This window comes from Pristiophorus japonicus, chromosome 6, assembly GCF_044704955.1.
Source record: "Pristiophorus japonicus isolate sPriJap1 chromosome 6, sPriJap1.hap1, whole genome shotgun sequence".
In the NCBI taxonomy this organism is placed as follows: Eukaryota; Metazoa; Chordata; class Chondrichthyes; family Pristiophoridae; genus Pristiophorus; species Pristiophorus japonicus.
In genome coordinates, this window is record NC_091982.1 from 205,707,816 (window position 1) to 205,729,888 (window position 22,073).

Below are 22,073 nucleotides of genomic sequence, written 5' to 3' on the forward strand. Positions count from 1 at the left end.
TGTCAGTGCTTTCCAAATGCGCTGCTATTTCATCCTTAATGATTGATTCCAACATTTTCCCCACTACTGATGTCAGGCTAACCGGTCTATAATTACCCGTTTTCTCTCTCCCTCCTTTTTTAAAAAGTGGTGTTACATTAGCTACCCTCCAGTCCATAGGAACTGATCCAGAGTCGATAGATGGTTGGAAAATGATCACCAATGCATCCACTATTTCTAGGGCCATTTCCTTAAGTACTCTGGGATACAGACTATCAGGCCCCAGGGATTTATCGGCCTTTATTCCCATCAATTTCCCGAACACAATTTCCCAGCTAATAAGGATACCTTTCAGTTCCTCCTTCTCACTGGACCCAATGTCCCCGAATACATTCGGAGGTTATTTGTAGCTTCCTTCGTGAAGACAGAACTGAAGTATTGGTTCAATTGGTCTGCCATTTCTTTGTTCCCCAATATAAATTTACCTGAATCCGACTGCAAGGGACCTACGTTTGTCTTTCATAATCTTTTTCTCTTCACATATTTATAGAAGCTTTTGCAGTCAGTTTTTATGTTCCCTGCAAGCTTCCTCTCGTACTCTATTTTCCTCCTCTTAATTAATCCCTTAGTCCTCCTCTGTTGAATTCTAAATTTCTCCCAGTCCTCAGGTTTGTTGCTTTTTCTAGCCAATTTATATGCCTTTTCCTTGGCTTTAACACTATCCTTAATTTCTCTTGTTAGCCATGGTTGAGCCACCTTCCCCATTTTATTTTTACTCCAGACAGGGATGTACAATTGCTAAAGTTCATCCATGTGATCTTTAAATGTTTGCCATTGCTTATCCACCGTCAACCCTTTAAGTATCCTCTGCCAGTCTATTCTAGCCAATTCACACCTTATACCGTCGAAATTACCTTTCCTTAAGTTCAGGACCCTAGTTTCCGAATTAACTTTGTCACTCTCCATCTTAATAAGGAATTCTACCATATTGTAGTCACTCTTCCCCAAGGGGCCTCGCACAACAAGATTGCTAATTAGTCCCTTCTCATTACACATCACCCAGTCTAGGATGACCAACTCCCTAGTTGGTTCCTCGACATATTGGTCTAGAAAACCATCCCTAATACACTCCAGGAAATCCTCCTCCACCGCATTGCTACCAGTTATGTTAGCCCAATCAATATGTAGATTAAAGTCGCCCATGATTATTGCTGTACCTTTATTGCACACATCCCTTATTTCTTGTTTGATGCTGTCCCCAACCTCACTATTACTATTTGGTGGTCTATACACAACTCCCGCTAGCTTTTGCTGCCCTTTGGACTTCCGCAGCTCCAACCATACCGATTCCTCATCATCCAGGCTAATGTCCTTCCTTACAATTGCACTGATTTCCTCTTCAACCAGTAACGCCACTCCGCCTCCTTTTCCTTTCTGTCTATCCTTCATAAATGCTGAATATCCTTGGATGTTGAGTTCCCAGCCTTGGTCACCCTGGAGCCATGTCTCTGGAATGCCAATCACAGCGTATCCGTTAACTGCTACCTGCGCATTTAATTCATCCACCTTATTCCGAATACTCCTCACATTGAGGGACAGAGCCTTCAGGCTTGTCTTTTTAACACACTTTGCCCCTTTCGAATTTTACTGTAATGTAGCCCTTTTTGCTTTTTGCCTTAGGTTTCTCTGCTCTCCACTTTTACTATGCTTCTTTCTATCTTTTGCTTCTGCCCCCATTCTATTTCCCTCTGTCTCCCTGCATAGGTTCCCATTCCCCTGCCATATTAGTTTAACTCCTCCCCAACAGCAGTAGCAAACACTCCCCCTCGGACATTGGTTCCGATCCTGCCCAGGTGCAGACCGTACAGTTTGTACTGGTCCCACCTCTACCAGAACAGGTTCCAATGTCACAGGAATTTGAATCCCTCCCTTCTGCACCACTGCTCAAGCCACATATTCATCTGAGCTATCCTGCGATTCCTACTCTGACTAGCACGTGGCACTGGTAGCAATCCTGAGATTACTACTTTTGAGGTCCTACTTTTTAATTGAATTCCTAGCTCCCTAAATTCATCTCGTAGGATCTCATCCCATTTTTTACCTATGTCATTGGTACCTATATGCACCACGACAACTGGCTGTTCACCCTCCCTTTTCAGAATGTCCTGCACCCGCTCCAAGACATCCTTGACCCTTGCACCAGGGAGGCAACATACCATCTCAGTTGCGGCCACAGACACGCCTATCTATTCCCTTTACAATTGAATCCCCTATCACTATCGCTCTCCCACTCTTTTTCCTGCTCTCCTGTGCAGCAGAGCCAGCCATGGTGCCATGAACTTGGCTGCTGCTGCTCTCCCCTGTTGAGTCATCCCCCTCAAAAGTACCCAAAGCGGCGTATCTGTTTTGCAGGGGGATGACCACAGGGAACCCCTGCACTACCTTCCTTGCACTGCTCTTCCTGTTGGTCTTCCATTTCCTATCTGGCTGTGGATCCTTTACCTGCGGAAAACCAACTTGCTAAACGTGCTATTCATGTCATTCTCAGCATCGTGGATGCTCCAGAGTGAATCCACCCGCAGCTCCAGTTTCACAATGCGGTCCACCGGAAGCGTCCCTGACTTCCCACATCGTACAGGAGGAGCATAACACGTGTCCGAGCTCTCCTGCCATGACTTAACGCTTAGATACACTTAAATTGGCAACAACAATGCAAAAAGTTTCTTACTGATATAAAAAAGAAAAAGAAAAACTACTTACCAATCACCAGCCATTCACTTACCACCTTGGCTGTGTCGTAATCTTTCAATTTCTCTCTACTTCTTTTTTGCCTTCTGACCCTGCTGCTGCTGCACCAGCTAGCCTCACAGACCCCGGACTCTCGCTGCTTGACTGCCCGAATTCCTCCTCCGACGAGCCTTTATAGGCCTCACAGAACCTGGATTCTTGCTCCTCGACTGCCCAAACTCCTCCTCCGACGAGCCTTTATAGGCCTCTCTGTTAAGTATGGAAGAACTCCACAAGACTGAGTACTGTGAGTTAAAACTGATGTGACCTTAGTCTCTTTAATACAACTCCAGAGTGCCTAAGCAGTATGGCAGACAACCTTTTATACTCCATTGCACGAGGTGTGCAAGTGACCCTTAGGCCTTCAACAGTTGCGCCCTCTGGTGGCAAGTCTTACACAGTTACAATATTTACATACAAAACATCACTCCACCACCACCACCACCCCCCCCCCCCCCCCGCCAAACTCTTTGATACGAATTATTTACAAGTTGAGACGATCCGGGGCCCTACGTTCCCTGGTTGATCGTCTGAGTTAAAACTCTGGCATGGATGAGTTGGTTGGAGCATTGCTGCACTACGGTGCGGCTGGTCTGATAGCATTGTTGGTAATAGTGGGTTCATCCTCTTGATTGACAGCGAGGTCAATTGCTGGTTGGGTGTGTGTTGGTGGATCGATGATGGTGATGTACTCTTCAGATTGTTCCTGGTTGCCGGTGAACCGCAGTTTGGTCTGATCCAAATGCTTTCTGCACGTTTGTCCATCCAATAGTTTGACTATAAACACTCTATTCCCCTCCTTGGCCAAGACAGTGCCAGCGACTCATTTAGGACCATGACCGTAATTAAGGACAAACACAGGGTCGTTAACATCAATGTCATGCGATACAGACGCGCAATCGTGGTACATGTTTTGCCGGTGACGCCGGGCTTCCACGTGATCATTTAGATCCGGGTGGACTAGTGAGAGCCTGGTTTTGAGTTCTCTCTTCATTAATAATTCCGCAGGGGGAACCCCAGTGAGCGAGTGGGGTTGTGTCCGGTAGCTGAGCAGAACCCGAGATAAGCGAGTCTGCAAGGAGCCTTCCGTCATGGGTTTCAAGCTCTGCTTGATAGTTTGGACTGCCTGTTCCGTTTGACTGTTCGATGCAGGCTTAAACGGGGCAGACCTGACATGCTTGATGCCATTGTGGGTCATAAACTCATTGAATTCCAAGCTGGTGAAACACGGTTCATTATCACTGACAAGGACGTCGGGCAAGCCATGGGTGGCGAACATAGCTCGGAAGCTTTCAATGGTGGCAGTGGATGTGCTGGATGACATGATTACACATTCAATCCATTTAGAGTAAGCTTCCACTACAACTAAAAACATCTTTCCAAGAAAAGGGCTAGCAAAACCTACGTGGATCCTGGATCACGATTTGGAGGGCCATGACCACAGACTCAATGGAGCCTCCCTTGGTGCATTGCTCAATTGTGAGCACATGTTGCACTGGTGTTGCACTCTAAGTCCGAGTCAATGCCGGGCCACCAAACATGTGACCTGGCTATAGCCTTCATCATGACTATGCCTGAAGGGTATTGTGTAGGTCCCGTATGAAAGTTTCCTTGCCTTTTTTTGACAAAACCACGTGATTACCCCATAAGAGACAATCTGACTGAATGGACATTTCATCTTTGATTCGGTGAAACGGCTTAATTCCATCTTGCATTTTCCCGGAACGGCCGACCAGCTCCCATTGAGGACGAAACTTTTTACAAGTGATAGCACAGGATTATGGCTGGTCCAGGTCCTGATCTGGCGAGCAGTGACGGGTGACCCCTCGCTCTCAAAAGCATCCATGACCAGAAGCAATTCTGCGGGCTGCGCCATTTCCACCCCGGTAGTGGGCAATGGCAGCTGACTGAGGGCATCAGCATAGTCCTCCGTGCCTGGTCTGTGGTGGATAACATAGTCATAGGCGGACAATGTAAGTGCCCATCTTTGGATGCAGGACAAAGCATTGGTGTTTATACCTTTGCTTTCTGAAAACAGCAAAATGAGTGGTTTGTGGTCGGTTTCAAAGCTCAAACCGAAGTCCAAATAGGTATTGGTGCATTTTCTTAACCCCATATATACATGCTAACACATCTTTCTCAACCATACTGTAGGCTCTTTCAGCCTTAGACAGACTTCTAGACGCGTATGCAAACGGTTGAAGTTTTCACGATACATTGGTTTGCTGTAACACACAGCCGACCCCGTACAAAGATGCATCACAAGCTAGCACTAATCATTTACACAGGTCATACAGTACAAGTAACTTTTTAGAACAAAGTAAGTTTCTGGCCTTTTCAAAGGCGATCTCTTGAGATTTACCCCAAACCCTGTCGTCACCCTTACGTAGCAACATGTGCAACGGTTCCAACAGAGTGCTTAATCTGGGTAGAAAGTTACCAAAATAGTTGAGGAGTTCCAGGAACAAATGCAGCTCCATCACATTCTGTGGTCTGGGTGCATTCTTGATGGTCTCTGTCTTTGAGTCTGTGGGTCTGATGCCATCTGCCGCAATCCTTCTCTCCAACAATTCAACCTCAGGTAACCAGGAAAACACACTTGGAGCATTTCAGCCTGAGTCCCACTCTGTCTAGTCGACTTAGAACCTCTTCCAGCTTGTGCAGGTGTTCGGTGGTGTCATGACCAGTGATCAGGATGTCGTCTTGAGACACAACGGTGCGCAGAACCGATTTCAGCAGACTTTCCATATTCCTCTGAAAGATGGCAGCAGCCGAATGAATCCCAAAAGGGCAGCTGTGGTATATAAACAGTCCTTTGTGCGTGTTGATGCATGTCAATCTTTTCGAAGATTCAGCCAGCTCCTGATTCATGGAGGCGGAGATTAGGTACAACTTGGTGAACGACTTCCCCCCTGCTAACGTTGCGAACAGGTCATCCTGTTCCGTTTGACTGTTCGATGCAGGCTTAAACGGGGCAGACCTGACATGCTTGATGCCATTGTGGGTCATAAACTCATTGAATTCCAAGCAGGTGAAACACGGTCCATTATCACTGACAAGGACGTCGGGCAAGCCATGGGTGGCGAACATAGCTCGGAAGCTTTCAATGGTGACAGTGGATGTGCTGGATGACATGATTACACATTCAATCCATTTAGAGTAAGCGTCCACTACAACTAAAAACATCTTTCCAAGAAAAGGGCCAGCAAAACCTACGTGGATCCTGGATCACGATTTGGAGGGCCATGACCCACAGACTCAATGGAGCCTCCCTTGGTGCATTGCTCAATTGTGAGCACATGTTGCACTGGTGTTGCACTCTAAGTCCGAGTCAATGCCGGGCCACCAAACATGTGACCTGGCTATAGCCTTCATCATGACTATGCCTGGGTGGGTATTGTGTAGGTCGCGTATGAAAGTTTCCCTGCCTTTTTTTGGACTTACAGAAGGCTTTCGACAAGGTCCCACACAAGAGATTAATGTGCAAAGTTAAAGCACATGGGATTGGGGGTAGTGTGCTGACATGGATTGAGAACTGGTTGTCAGACAGGAAGCAAAGAGTAGGAGTAAATGGGGACTTTTCAGAATGGCAGGCAGTGACGAGTGGGGTACCGCAAGGTTCTGTGCTGGGGCCCCAGCTGTTTACACTGTACATTAATGATTTAGACGAGGGGATTAAATGTAGTATCTCCAAATTTGCGGATTACGCTAAGTTGGGTGGCAGTGTGAGCTGCGAGGAGGATGCTATGAGGCTGCAGAGCGACTTGGATAGGTTAGGTGAGTGGGCAAATGCATGGCAGATGAAGTATAATGTGGATAAATGTGAGGTTATCCACTTTGGTGGTAAAAACAGAGAGACAGACTATTATCTGAATGGTGACAGATTAGGAAAAGGGGAGGTGCAAAGAGACCTGGGTGTCATGGTACATCAGTCATTGAAGGTTGGCATGCAGGTACAGCAGGCGGTTAAGAAAGCAAATGGCATGATGGCCTTCATAGCGAGGGGATTTGAGTACAGGGGCAGGGAGGTGTTGCTACAGTTGTACAGGGCCTTGGTGAGGCCACACCTGGAGTATTGTGTACAGTTTTGGTCTCCTAACCTGAGGAAGGACATTCTTGCTATTGAGGGAGTGCAGCGAAAGTTCACCAGACTGATTCCCGGGATGGCGGGACTGACCTATCAAGAAAGACTGGATCAAGTGGGCTTTTATTCACTGGAGTTCAGAAGAATGAGAGGGGACCTCATAGAAACGTTTAAAATTCTGACGGGGTTAGACAGGTTAGATGCAGGAAGAATGTTCCCAATGTTGGGGAAGTCCAGAACCAGGGGACACAGTCTAAGGATAAGGGGTAAGCCATTTAGGACCGAGATGAGGAGGAATTTCTTCACCCAGAGAGCGGTGAAACTGTGGAATTCTCTACCACAGAAAGTTGTTGAGGCCAATTCACTAAATATATTCAAAAAGGAGTTAGATGAAGTCCTTACTACGAGGGGGATCAAGGGATATGGTGAGAAAGCAGGAATGGGGAACTGAAGTTGCATGTTCAGCCATGAACTCATTGAATGGCAGTGCAGGTTAGAAGGGCCGAGTGGCCTGCTCCTGCACCTATATTCTATGTTTCTATGTTTCTATCCGCCTTGGGTAGCGGGTACTGGTCTTGTAACGAGACTCGGTTGATCGTTACCTTGTAGTCTCCGCAGATTCTGATCGTGCCATCACTTTTCAACAAAGGAACAATTGGACTGGCCCACTCGTTGAACTCGACTGGTGATATGATTCCCTCTCGTTGAAGTCTGTCCAGTTTGATCGCGACTTTCACCCTTATCATATATGGAACTGCTCGAGCATTGTAATGAACGAGCCTTGCATCGGGTACTAGATGGATGTGAAGTTGCCGATGCCTGATTTAAGTAGCGACGGAAACTTGCTCAGCACTTGGGCACATGCGGCATCATCCACTTAAGATAGTGACTTGATGTCGTCCCAGTTCCATCGAATCTTTCCCAGCCAGCTTCTGCTGAATAGTGTTGGGCCATCGCCTGGTACAATCCACAGTGATATATCATGCACAGATCCATCATCCGATATCTTAATGGCCGCACTGCTAATGACTGGTATGAGCTCTTTGGTGTAGGTGCGCAGCTTTGTCTGAATCGGGCTCAGCTTGGGCCTTTGTGCCTTGTGGCCCCACAGTTTCTCAAAAGCCTTCTGGCTCATAATTGACTGACTCGACCCCATGTCCAACTCCATTGATACCGGAATTCAATTTGACATTCAACATGATAGGAGGGCTCTTGGTGGTGAAGGTGTGTACCTTGTTGAGTTGCCTCTCATTTGTTCTGCATGATCCACGCCAGATCGATCTTCCTCTGCTAACTCTGCCACGTGGTGAGTCGCAGCACTCTTGCACATTCGCTGGAGGTGCCCCATTGTTTCTCAGCCTTTGCACACGTAGTGCTTGAATCGACATTGATGGACTCGATGATTACCTCCGCTGCGCCAACATGGTGTTAATGGATTTGCATTCACGTCCCGTGGCGGATTCTGAGTCATCCTAGGTCTTGCAGCTGCAGATTTGTAGGCCCTGCCATATGCATTTCTGCTTTTATGCACGTTATTTTATGCACATTACTTGCTGGTGAGCTTCGATGCTGGGAAGATATCTGTCTGGTATTATCGCTTGTGGATATAAATGCCTGGGCTATTGTGATGGCCTTGGTCAGGTCTAGGGATTCGGTGGACAGCTGCTTGCGAAGAATGAGGTGGTCGATGCTAAGCACAAAACAGTCCCGCAGCATTTCCCCCAAATTCCAGCAAATTCGCAAGTTCCAGCAAGGCATCTCAGGTCGGCGAAATAACTCGCCACGTCCTGGCCCTCGGAGCGGTGGTGCATGTAGAAGCGATACCTGGCCATTAAGATGCTGTCCTTCGACTTGAGCTGGTTTCGAACCAGCGTACACAACTCTGTATATGTCTTCTCCGCTGGTTTCTCCGGTGCTAGCAGATTCTTGATGAGGCCGTATATTGTGGACCCACACACGGTGAGGAGAATCGTCTTGCACTGCCATGCTCCACGTCACAGTCAACAAGCTACCCACTGGAGTGGAACTAACTACAGAATCAGTGGGAAGCTGTTCGACCTTCGCCATCTCCAGGCCAGGTGTAAGAGCACCCCAACCGCTGTCGTTGAGCTACAGTACGTGGACGACGCCTGCGTCTGCGCACATTCAGAGGCTGAACTCCAGGATATAGTTAATGCATTTACTGAGGCATACGAAAGCATGGGCCTTACGCTAAACATCCATCAGACAAAGTTCCTCCACCAGCCTGTCCTCGCTGCACAGCACTGCCCCCCCAGTCATCAAGATCCATGGCGGGCCCTCGACAACGTGGACCATTTCCCACACCTCGGGAGCCTCTTATCAACAAAAACAGACATTGATGCGGAGATTCAACACTGCCTTCAGTGTGCCAATGCAGCCAGCGGCCGCCTGAGGAAGAAAGTGTTCGAAGACCAGGCCCTCAGATCTACCACCAAGCTCATGGTCGACAGGGCTGTAGTAATACCCGCACTTCTGTATGGCTCAGAGGCATGGACAATGCACAGAAGACACCTCAAGTCGCTGGAGATATATCACCAACGATGTCTCTGCAAGATCCTACAAATCCCCTGGGAGGACAGGCGCACCAACATCAGTGTCCTCATCCAGGCTAACATCCCCAGCATTGAAACAGTGACCACACTCGATCAGCTTCGCTGGGCAGGCCACATAGTTCGCATGCCAGACACAAGACTCACAAAGCAAGTGCTCTATGCAGAGCTCCTTCACGGCAAACGAGCCAAAGATGGGCAGCAGAAACGTTACAAGGACACCCTCAAAGCTTCCCTGAAAAAGTGTGACATCACCAGTGACACCTGGGAGTTCCTGGTCAAAGACTGCCTGAAGTGGAGAAAGTGCATCAGAGAGGGCGTTGAGCACTTCGAGTCTCAACGCTAAGAGTGTGCAGAAATCAAGCGCAGGCAGCAGAAAGAGCGTGCGGCAAACCAGTTCCACCCACCTCTTTCCTCAACGACTATATATCCCACCTGTGACAGAGTCTGTGACTCTCGTATTGGTCTGTTCAGGCACCAAAGAACTCACTTCAGGTGTGGAAGCAAGTCTTGTTCAATTCCGAAGGACTGCCTATGATGATGGCAACTAATGGGACAGAAATGCCGGCCTTCCGGGTCTGTACAGAATTGTATGGACCCGGGAAGGCATCGCAAAAGCCGGTTTTCAGCGCACAATGCGCATGCGCTGAAAACCGGCTTTTCCGATCTGTCAAGCTGGAGCCTGACAGATCTTCCCTGTCTCCTTATCCAGGACATTCACATGGGAAAAATTGCGATATTTACCCATATCTTGTCCAGCGGTTGTCCTGAAAACTCAGTCTGATAAAAGCTGGCCCATAGCCTACCTTTACAGGCGTAAGAGTTTTAAACACACTTAAAATATAAAAAATAAAATTAAAACATATTTTATTTTTAAAAACTCTGCCCATTAATTAAATTTATTTTAAAGCATAACTTAAAAAACATTTTTAAAAATTGGGAAAATATATATTTTTAATAATATATAAATAACTTAAATTTAAATTAATGTTATATCTTAGTGTCTTTTTTTTATTAATGTTTTGTGTGTTGGTGGGGCGGGATTTCATTCATAATGGGAACTCCAACTTACAGAGTTCCCATTATTACGAATGAGAACATATTGTATCTGATTGGCTGCCCAGAGTCATGTGATTGCAGCTCCAGCCCTGCGCACGTCCTGACGTACATGCGCTGCGACATGCAGTCAGTGGAGGCCTCAGGACCGGGAACTTGTGTGAGCCCATCTGCTTCAGGTAAGTGCGCTTCGTTTTTAAGTTTTTTTTACCCAATCGCACGTGGAAAGCAGCCGACCGCGATTTCTGGGCCAATATATCCACATTTTATAAGATGCATTATATGCAGGTGCCCAGCTATCACTTCCAAGACCACCACGCAGACCACGTCATATTTTGTCCAAACACTGAGGGGTCGAAATTGACTCTCGCCCCATTTGGGGTCGGTAACCTTCCGGGGTCGGGACTATTATAGTCCAGTCCATAAGTCCTGCCTCCGACGCGGAATTGGGCACTTGCACCTCTCAAAGGAAGTGGAGTGCTGTCTCCAGTGCTCTGCACCCTTGGAGATGCAATCCCGGGGCGGGAGCGCGATGTTGAATCCAGCGCTGTGGACAGGAGCCCAGCTCTACGCGAAGCATCTGCTGAAGCGCTGCCATGTTACAATGCCACCTCACCTTCATTTAAAGGGGAGGGCCGCAGTGCGCTCTGCAGACTCTTTAGTGGCAAGCCACTGGGCCACCAAGGACACGATTGACCGGGCCAGCGGCCCAGCACCCAAATGCGAGGGCTGCCATTGTCGGGCTGACGCAAGAGTCGAGCGACTAAATAAAATGGCGGCTCGGCGCTAAAGGCTTCCCCTTTAAGGAGCGTCCCGGCAGCGGAAGTCTGCTAGCTTCGCACCCACGAAGCTGACATTAACATCGGCCTGCGCTAGCCTCGCAGCCCATGGGGCAATATCCCTCGTGGTGAGCAAAGGGGTCGGTGCAGACTGGTAAGGGGTCGGTGCACACGCTGATGATGTCATCACCGTGTGTGCGCCAACCTGGGGCGCTAATCGCAGGGCAAAGCACTGCCGGGAACTTGGGAGTGCCGGAGGAAGCACTGCTGCTCCTCCTGGTGCACAAAGTTGCTCCCCGAGGCGGTGGCTGCCTCGTTGCAGCTGCCGGGAATCTCAAGCCCCGGGATCCCCGGGCACCTGCAGTTAAACCTGCACAGCACGTTACAGCAGAGGCTTCAGGCCTCATTATCATATTTAAAAACCCAACCCGCCTCCTGGCAGTGGGTTGGCTGACAGCCCTGTTCCACCCCGCCTGTGTAAAAGGTGAAAGTGGGCAGGTTGGGTGTCGGGTTTTATATTTTTCCAACTTTCAATCGCCCCCCCCCCCCACGACCCCACCCCCATCCAACTCACCCCTATTTTCTTTCAGTGTCTCCTCCTCACTCATTACTTTCAATTCTATCCAGCATTTTGCTGTTTTTGCTTTTACCCTGTTTCCTCGTTTCCAATTCACTCAGCTTGACTCTTCCACCTCATCTCTGTTTCTCCAGCTGTCTCTAACGGTTGCCACTATGAGAAAGAGACTTGATATCGAGTACAATGCTGCATTACTTCACCTGAAATCTGAAATTTTTACACCTATTCTTTTCATAAAGGAATTTAATCGAAATCAGGGAAAGCAATTAATATAATTCAGAAACAATGGGCTGTGCCTTAACTCCCCAAAATGGGTGGGTAGGGGTAGTTAGAGTGTAAAATGCAAAAAATCTTGAACCTGTCCACTTCCAGTTTTAACAGAGCAGGATGAGGGGTGGACCATGATATATCCTTACTATACAGTACAAATGCACACGAGGCCCATACTTGAGAGAAGGTCACTCTGTGACCAGTTAACTTTATTACCAAGACCTCAAAGGAGGAAGGTGGGTGGAGCTTCCCCTTTTATACCTGAAAGTCCAGGTTATAAGTGACTCCCACAAGTTCACCCGCTGTGGTCAATGTTCTCAGCGTGTATAACTTAGAGCAGCTTATACATGGGTTACAATGAGAGTTGAATACATGGCATCACCTCCCCCACAAAGTCTTATTGGGATCACAGGTTGAGTCTCTCTAGTGGTTTACGCTCCCTTGTAGAGCACCTGAGTTGGGGCTCCGGTTTTTGGGCATTGGCCTGAGTGTCTGCTGTTTACGGTGCCTCAGGCCTGTCCGGACTGCCCACAGTGACTGAGCTCTCCTCCACTTGGGTCCGGTGTTCGGTCACCTGTGGTGGAATAAACTCTACGTCGTGTTCTTCCTCTGCTTCTTCTATGGGGTTGCTGAACCTCCTTTTAGTTTGATCCTCGTGTTTGTGGCAGATTTGTCCATTGGTAAGTTTAACTACAAAAACCCTATTCCCCTCTTTGGCAATCACAGTGCCTGCAAGCCATTTGGGCCCTGCAGCGTAATTAAGGACAAAAATAGGGTCATTAACATCAATATATTGTGCCCTCGTATTCCTGTCATGGTAGTCACATTGTGACTGATGCCTGCTCTCAACAATTTATTTCATGGTGGGGTGTATAAGGGATAACCTGGTTTTGAGCGTCCTTTTCATTAGCAGCTCTGCGGGTGGAACCCCTGTGAGCGAGTGTGTTTGGGATGTATTGGCCAACAGGAGGCGTGATAAGTGGCTTTGTAGGGAACCCCCTTGGATTCTGAGCATCCCCTGTTTGATTATCGGCTTGAACGGTGCCGTTCTGACATGGTTGATTCCATTGCCTGCCATGAAGCCCTGGAATTCAGTGCTTGTGAAGCACGGGCCATTGTCGCTGACCAAAACATCCGGTAGACCATGGGCGGCGAACATTGCCCGTAGACTTTCTGCCATGGCAGAGGGCGTGCTTGAATTTAAAATGGCACACTCAATCCATTTGGAGTAGGTATCTACTACAACTAAAAACATTTTTCCCATTAAAGGACCTGCGTAGTCAACATGGATGCATTACCATGGCTTGGCGGGCCAGGACCAGAGGCTAAGGGGGGCCAAGGGGGGCTTCCCTGGGTGCGTTGCCCAGCTGAGCACATGTGTTGCACCTGCGAACACAAAGTTCCAGGTCTGCATCTATTCCTGGCCACCAAACATCTAACCTGGCAATTGCCTTCATCATGACAATGCCCGGGTGCTCATTGTGAAGTTCTCTGATAAACACATCTCTGCCCATCTGGGGCATGACTACTTGGTTTCCCTACAGTAGGCAATCGGCCTGAATCGAGAGTTCATCCTTGCGCCTATGAAGCAGTTTAAATTCCTCAGGGCATGCCCCATACATGGCTGCCCAGTCCCCATTCAGGACACATTTCTTAACTAAAGACAGTAGCGGGTCTTTATTTGTTCAGACTTTAATCTGATAGGCTGTCACAAGTGAGCCTTCGCTTTCGAAAGCTTCAACAGCCATGATCATCTCAGCATCATGCTCAGTTGCCCCCTCAGTGGTAGCTAGTGGGAGCTTGCTGAGTGCATCGGCGCAGTTTTCAGTGCCCAGTCTGTGCCGAATTGTGTAGTCATAGGCGGCTAACGTGAGTGCCCACCTCTGTATGCGGGCCGATGCATTGGCATTTATGGCCTTGTTGTCGGCCAGAAGGGACGTTAGGGGTTTGTGATCTGTCTCCAGCTCAAATTTCCTGTCAAACCGGTACCGGTGCATTTTTTTAATTGCATATACACATGCGAGCGCTTCCTTTTCTACCATCCCGTAGCCACTTTCTGCCTGGGACAGACTTCTGGAGGCATAAGCTACCGGCTGTCACTGACCATTGGCATTCACATGCTGCAACACACACCCGACCACATCGGACGACGCATCGCATGTTAAAACATGTTTCTTACACGGGTCATATAACGTTAACAGTTTGTTAGAGCACGCACTTTGTTATGCTCCATCAAAAGCCCTTTCCCGGCTGTCCCCCCAGACCCAATCGCGACCTTTGCGTTGGAGCATGTGGAGCGGCTGTAACAGCGTGCTCAATTTGGGAAGAAAGTTACCAAAATAGTTCAGGAGCCCCAGGAACGAACGCAGCTCTGTCATGTTACGGGGTCTGGGTGCTCACTGGATCGCTTCCGTTTTGGACGCAGTAGGTCTGATCCCGTCTGCTGCTACCCTCCTCCACAGGAATTCTACCTCTGGAGCTAAGAAGACGCACTTCGCCTTTTTCAGTCGCAGCCCTACCCGGTCCAATCTGCGTAGCACCTCCTCCAGGTTATGGAGGTGTTCTTCAGTATCGCGACCCGTGATGAGGATGTCGTCTTGAAAAACCACCGTCCTTGGAATCGAATTGAGTAGGCGTTCCATATTTCGCTGAACGATCGCGGCGGCCGAACGAATCCCAAACGGACATCTGTTATACTCAAACAACCCCTTGTGTGTCGTGATGATGGTCAGCTTCTTCGACTCACTCACCAGCTCCTGGGTCATGTAAGCTGAGGTCAGTTCCAAGTTTGAAAAAAGTTTGCCACCGGATAGCATCGCAAAGAGGTCCTCCGCTCTCGGCAGCGGGTACTGGTCTTGGAGTGACACCCGATTGATGGTGGCTTTGTAATCACCACATATCCTGACCGACCCATCCGCCTTGAACACCAGCACGATCGGGCTCGCCCAGTCACTGAATTCGACTGGCGAGATGATGCCTTCCCTCAGCAGGCAGTCCAATTCACCTCCTATCTTTTCCCGCATCATGTACAACACCGCTCTGGCCTTGTGGTGTACTGGCCTGGCGTCCGGGTTTATGTGAATCACTACCTTGGCCCTCATGAAAGTGCCAATTCCGGGTTGAAATAATGAGTCAAATTTGTCCAGGACCTGTGAGCATGATACTCGCTCCACAGAAGAAATTGCATTGACATCGCCCCATTTCCAGTTCATGACAGCAAGCCGACTCCTCCCCAGTAGTGCGGGACTGGCCCCCGGGATAATCCAGAGTGGCAACCTGTTCTCCAAATCTTTGTGGGTCATGACTACCGTGGCGCTGCCTAGCACCGGAATGATCTCCTTAGTATATGTCCGTAGCTGTGTGTCAATTGGCAATAATTTTGGCCTCTTGCCTTGGACACCCATAACCTTTTGAACTGTTTGATACTCATCAGGGATTGGCTTGCCCCTGTGTTCAGCTCCATTAATACTGGGATGCCATTGAGGAGCACGTTCATCATTATCAGTGGCGTCCTAGTATATGAACTGTATATGTGCTCCATATGAACTCGCTGAACTTCAGCTTCCAGCGATTTCCCTCAGTATTCATTTGACCTCATAGGGCTAACATTGGGCCCGTCCTCCTCGTACATCAACCTGGCTGCAGGCTTCCTGCACATACGCGCCAAGTGATCGCTGACGTTGCAGTTTCTGCAGGTATATTGCTGATACCTGCAAGCTCTGGCTGGGTGTTTGCCTTCACACCTCCAGCATGAGCCGTTGTTGGAAACAAAAGATCCATTATCAGTCGATTGTCTCTGACTGTCTCTGTAACTGTCCTTAAGCGCACCATTAACAGGTGTTGATGGCCACATTACTGGCTGCATTGTCCATTGTGATGGCATGAATCACCGTTCAGCTCGCCATTGTCTCTGTTGAATTCCCCCTTTGGGTTCGACTACATGCTGGGGCATGTCCGATTGTCTTTGTCTGCCTAGAGAACTGTGCAGTGTCAACAATGTTGACTCCCTGGTCGTTTGCCATATTTGAGCCAAGATTTTTGTCATACATCATTCTGGTCTGTTCCTCCCCTGAGATAACTGTCTGGGCTAGCAGAGCTGCCGTTTCCAAGGTCAATTCTTTGGACTCAGTCAGTTTCCTGAAAACCCCAATGTCCCCGATGCCCTCAATAAAAAAGTCTCACAGCATCTCCGCTTTGTATGCATCTGGGAACTTACATAGGCTCGCCAGTCGCCGGAGGTCTGCCACGAAGTCTGAAATGCTTTGCTCTTCTCGCCACCGGTGCGTGTAAAACCGGTGTCTCGCCATCAGCATGCTGCTCGCCGGTTTAAGGTGTTCCCCGATCAACTTACTGAGTTCTTCGAACGTCTTGTCCGCCGGCTTCTCTGGCGCTAGAAGGTCCTTCATCAGGGAGTACGTTCTGGATCCACAAACCGTCAGGAGATGAGCCCTGCGTTTGTCGGCCGAATCCTGTCCCAACCATTCCTTAGTGACAAAACTTTGCTGTAGTCTCTCAATAAAGTCGTCCCAATCATCACCAACACAGTACCTCTCTTCTGTGCTGCTAGTGGCCATGCTCGCGTGGTTTAAATCCCAGTTTCTTGTCGCCAAAGATATATCCTTACTATACAGTACAAATGCACACGAGGCCCTTACTTGACAGAAGGTCACTCTGTGACCAGTAACCTTTATTACCAAGACCTCAAAGGATGAAGGTGGGTGGAGCTTCCCCTTTTATACCTGAAAGTCCAGGTTAGGAGTGTCTCCCACAGGTTCGCCCCCTTGTGGTCAATGTTCTCAAGGTGTACAATTTAGGTCAGCTTATACATGGGTTACAATGATAGTTGAATACATGACAGACCACCAATTCGCTCACAGGAAGTGGGTTGGTTATTTAAATATTATAATAAGACTGCCGACCTTCATTTTAACAGTAATTTTATTTGTAACGCAGGAGTGTTTCCTCAGACCCCCCCCCCCCCCCGTGATCTGTCTCCTCCTAACACCCCCCCCAGCCCTCCCGGACCACCTATCAGAGCCCCCCCAACCAGTCACCATTGGACCCGCCCCCAAGCAATTGGGACTCTCCACACGATCTCGTTCATTCCCCGACTATACATACCTACTGTCATCTGCTGTGGCGTTGTAAAGCAGGCTTCCTGCCCAACAGGCCTTTAGCCTGTCAATCAGGCTGTCTGTAGTGGGGAACCCAACAGGAAAAAATTCAAAGGAGGCCTGCAGTTAAAAACTGAAGATCATTCAGGAAACCCATTCTTCCTGCTTTCCTGACCTCACAACAGCCCCACACAGAACTTGCCTGCAGGCTAAAATCCAGGCCAATGGTTCATATGTTACTGACAAAGTAACAGCGAGGGTAATAGCGATCACTGTTACAAATGCGCAAATGGCACAGCAACTTTAGGCGAGGGCAGATGTGAGGTTAAACACAGAAATCCAAAAGTTGCTGTCTGAAATGCAACTCTCCACCGTTAACTTTGTGAAAACGGGTATCTCACTGTCTGGCTCTTCATTGAATGTATTGAGCAATGTGAAGTTGATGTAAATGTTCAGTGGATATGAATTCAACTTGCCATAGAAATTTAGAGCTGGTCTGAAGTGATGCAAGTTTTTGGTGTCAGTAAAGGTCTGCGCCTATTTCATTAACCCTAGATTCGGAGTCAGAGAGATTCTTTTAACATTGTGCTACTTGTTAATTACTGCCAATGAACCTCTCTGCCACTGAAAATTAACTATTGCAAGTGTGGTCTCATTCCTTCCGGTTTTAATTGCTGTTGGATATTTTTAAAATGTGAAAAATAAACTGAAAACCTATTTTTTAAACTTTTTTTTCCTCTTTTTTTCTCTCAATCTTTCTTTCCCCTCTATTTCTCTTTCAGTACGTGATTTGACATTGAATTCCCCACTCTAATTTACACTTCCTTCTCCGTCCTTGCGCAATTTATTTTATATTCTCTCAATCTGATAGGTTAAGGAGATACACAGTTGCTCGCCCTGTTCACTCAGGTCTTAGATGCCCAGTTTCCCTCTCTGCGCCATCATCAGTTCAAAATTTTAGCAACATGACACGCAAAATATTGTTGCAATTAAACGGTCAAGGGCAAGTCTTACTAACAACAGATGCCATTAGATTCAGTCTTACAGAAAATTATGGCTTTTTATGTAAGTTTTTCATAAGTTTCTGTCCATGTCACAGATTTCAGCAAATTTGTGGGTGATGATACCTTTATGGCAGGCCTTTCATAAGATCAAACTACTTTTGCATGAGCAAATGTGAACAGCATTTGAGCATATGAAAAATGACGGACAGAAAAAGACCATCTGGTCCATCAAGATTGTGATACCTTCACAATCTGGAAAATTCTTCTCTCACCCATCTAGGCGGCCAAAACTCATCCAGGAGATCACTCACAGCAGACCTCCGTATCAGTGGAATATTCTGTTAATTGTGTGAGAGCAACAGCCAGGCATGACCTTAACTGAAAAATGCTTTTTGAGATTTTAGATTAGAATTAAAAGATCAAATTCTGCTTAACCAGCTGTAGGAATATGGTGCATTATTGCTTGAGATATCATTTAATCCATGCCTTCCTATTTTAATAGTAGAGGGAGGCACTTCAGAAAAGCAGGTCACGCATTTGTATGCCAGTATCCCACAGCACAATTTCAGGGCTCTGTTGCATGTAACCATTCACATTTTAACTTCCTTCTTCAACAATGTGTAGTTGCGTGAAGTTATTTAATAATGTGAAATATAACTCTTAAGAATCTATTTTAAATGTAAAACTAGCCAGTCTTTTTGTTATTCAGTTATTTAATGTTTACATGTCCAAGGTGTATACAAAATTAAAATAATGTGGCCGTGCACTAAAGGACTCAATCAATATTACTAAAACACTTTATCTGTTCATTATCAAATTGCTAGTTGTGGGAGCTTGTTGTGCACAAATTTGCTGCTACGTTTCTTACATTACAACAGGGATTACACTTCAAAAAGTACTTAATTGGCTATAAAACGCTTTGGGATGTGCTGAGGTCATGTCAGGTGCTATATAAATGCAATTGCCCAATTGGGTGCTCCCAGTGAGGAGCAGCACAAAGTCATTGGCCTAAAAGCCTGATTTATTTTTCATCTATTGTAAACCAATATCAGGCACAGTGGACCTGCAATTTGCTGACCAGGATCCCTGAGAGCGCTGAAGCTCACCGGGCACAGATAATTGAAGAATCAGCAGTTATATTTCCCTGTTGGAAATATTTTAGGATTGAAGAACCAGTTTTAGTTATTCCACTAATAATTTAAATCTTCCAACTTGTTAAACAAAATGGATATAATTTGCATTATACATTACAATACAAATCTCATGTGCCTTACTATTTGATTTCAGAGTTGAAACTGTGTTATTTTCTCCCTGGGACATATGTTCACTGTTGGAAAAAGAGCATCACAATTTACATTGCCTTGTGTTTTGATATGGGGTGCTAGATTTAGCTTGTTCTGAATTATGCAACATAAATCAATTCAGATTAAAATTAAAAGATGGCAATCTGTTCAGTTACAAACAGAAAATAGAGAGTCGGGATAAATAGTTCATTCTCTGGTTGGCAATCAGTAATGAGTGGGGTGCCGCAGGGATCAGTGCTGGGACCCCAACTATTTACAATCTATATTAATGACTTGGAAGAAGGGACTGAGTGTAACATAGCCAAGTTTGTTGATGATACAAAGATGGGAGGAAAAGCAATGTGTGAGGAGGACGTAAAAAAGCTGCAAAACGATATACACAGGCGAAGTGAGTGGGCAATAATTCGGCAGATGGAGTATAATGTTGGAAAGTGTGAGGTCATGCACTTTGGCAGAAAAAAAATCAAAGAGCAAGTTATTATTTAAATGGAGAAAGATTGCAAAGTGCTGCAGTACAATGGGATCTGGGGGTGTTTGTGCATGAAACACAGAAGGATAGTATGCAGGTACAGCAAATGATCAGGAAGGCCAATGGAATCTTGGCCTTTGTTGCAAAGGGGATAGAGTATAAAAGCAGTGAAGTCTTGTTCCAGCTGTACAGGGTATTGGTGAGGCAACACCTGGAATACTGTGTGCAGTTTTGGTGTCCATATTTATGAAAGGATATGCATGCTTTGGAGGCAGTTCAGAGAAGGTTCACTAGGTTGATTCCAGGGATGAGGGGGTTGACTTATGAGGAAAAGTTGAGTATGTTGGGCCTCTACTCATTGGAATTCAGAAGAATTAGAGATGATCTTATCGAAATGTATAAGACTATGAGGGGGCTTGACAAGGTGGATGCAGAGAGGAGGGTTCCACTGGTGGGGGAGACTAGAACTAGAGGGCATGATCTTAGAATAAGGGGCCACCCATTTAGAACTGAGATGAGGAGAAATTTATTCGCTGAGTCTTGTGAATCTATGGAATTCACTGCCTCAGAGAGCTGTGGAAGCTGGGACATTAAATAAATTTAAGACAGATATACACAGTTTCTTAAATGATAAGGGGATAAAGGATTATGGGGAGTGGGCAGGGAAGTGGTGCTGAGTCCATGATCAGATCAGCCATGATCTCATTGAATGGCGGAGCAGGCTCGAGGGGCCGTATGGTCTACTCCTGCTCCTATTTCTATGTTCTTATTATATAGTTCATCATTGCTTAAGGTGTCATTTAACACTTGCCTACCTCAGAGTTATCAAGTACTGTGTAGACACAATGATATATGAAAAAACAATAGAAACATAGTGTTATGTCCTTACACTCCACTGCATATCAACACGAGGCACATACTGGAGACAATGTCACTCTGTGACCTATACCTTTATTCACAGGATCAAGGAGTGCTGACCCTGTGTGGGACCTCCCTTTACATACCTGGATGACGAGGTGAGGAGTGTCTTCCACAAGTTCACCCTCTGTGGTCAAGGTGTGCATTTCTTAGGTGTATGCAGTGTACAGTATTGTTACATGAAGGTTACAGTTACATGAAGGTTACATACATGACATCACCTCCCCCCAACGTCTTTGGGTCAAAGATTGAGTCTTTAGGCCGTCAACGCTCTCTCGTGGAGTGCCGCAGTTGGGGCTCTGGTTGTTGAGCCTTATCATGCGTCTTTGTCACCTGTGGTGATTCCGGTTCGTCTGGGCTGGCCGCAGGGACTGTGCATGCTGCGAAGGTTCTTGTTGCTCATTCACTGGCGGTGGTGTGGGCAGCATCTCATGATTTTCCTCAGGTTCCTCAGTGTCCATGCTGAACCTTTTTTTTTTAACTTGGTCCAGATGCTTGCGGCATATCTGTCCATTGTTAAGTCTGACCACTATGACCCTATTCCCCTCTTTACCAATTGCAGTACCCTCAAGCCACTTGGGCCCCAAAGCGTGATTAAAAACAAATACAGGGTCATCGATTTCTGTACATCTCCACTTTGAGTTATGGTCATGGCACTCATTTTGGGACTGGCGCTTGCCCTCAACAATGTCTGACAGGACTGGATGAATGAGAGACAGCTGAGTTTTAAGTGTACGTTTCATGAGTAGTTCCGCTGGCGGGACTCCCCTGAATGAATGCGGTCGGGACCTATAGGCCAGCAGGAGGCGCGATAGGCGACATTGAAGGGAGGATCCTTGAATCCGGAGTATGCCTTGTTTTATGATTTGGACCGCACGTTCCGTCTGGCCATTGGAAGCCGGCTTGGACGGTGCTGTCCTGATATGTTTGATGCCATTACCCGACATGAACTCCTGGAATTCATAGCTAGTGAAACACAGGCCATTGTCGTTAACCAGGATGTCCGGCAAGCCGTGGGTCACAGAGACCGCAATAAGACTCTCCACTGTGGTGGATGTCGTGCATGAATTCAATATGTTGCACTCGATCCATTTCAAGTACGCATCAACAACAATGAGGAACATTTTCCCCATGAACGGGCCCACATAGTCTACGTGAATAC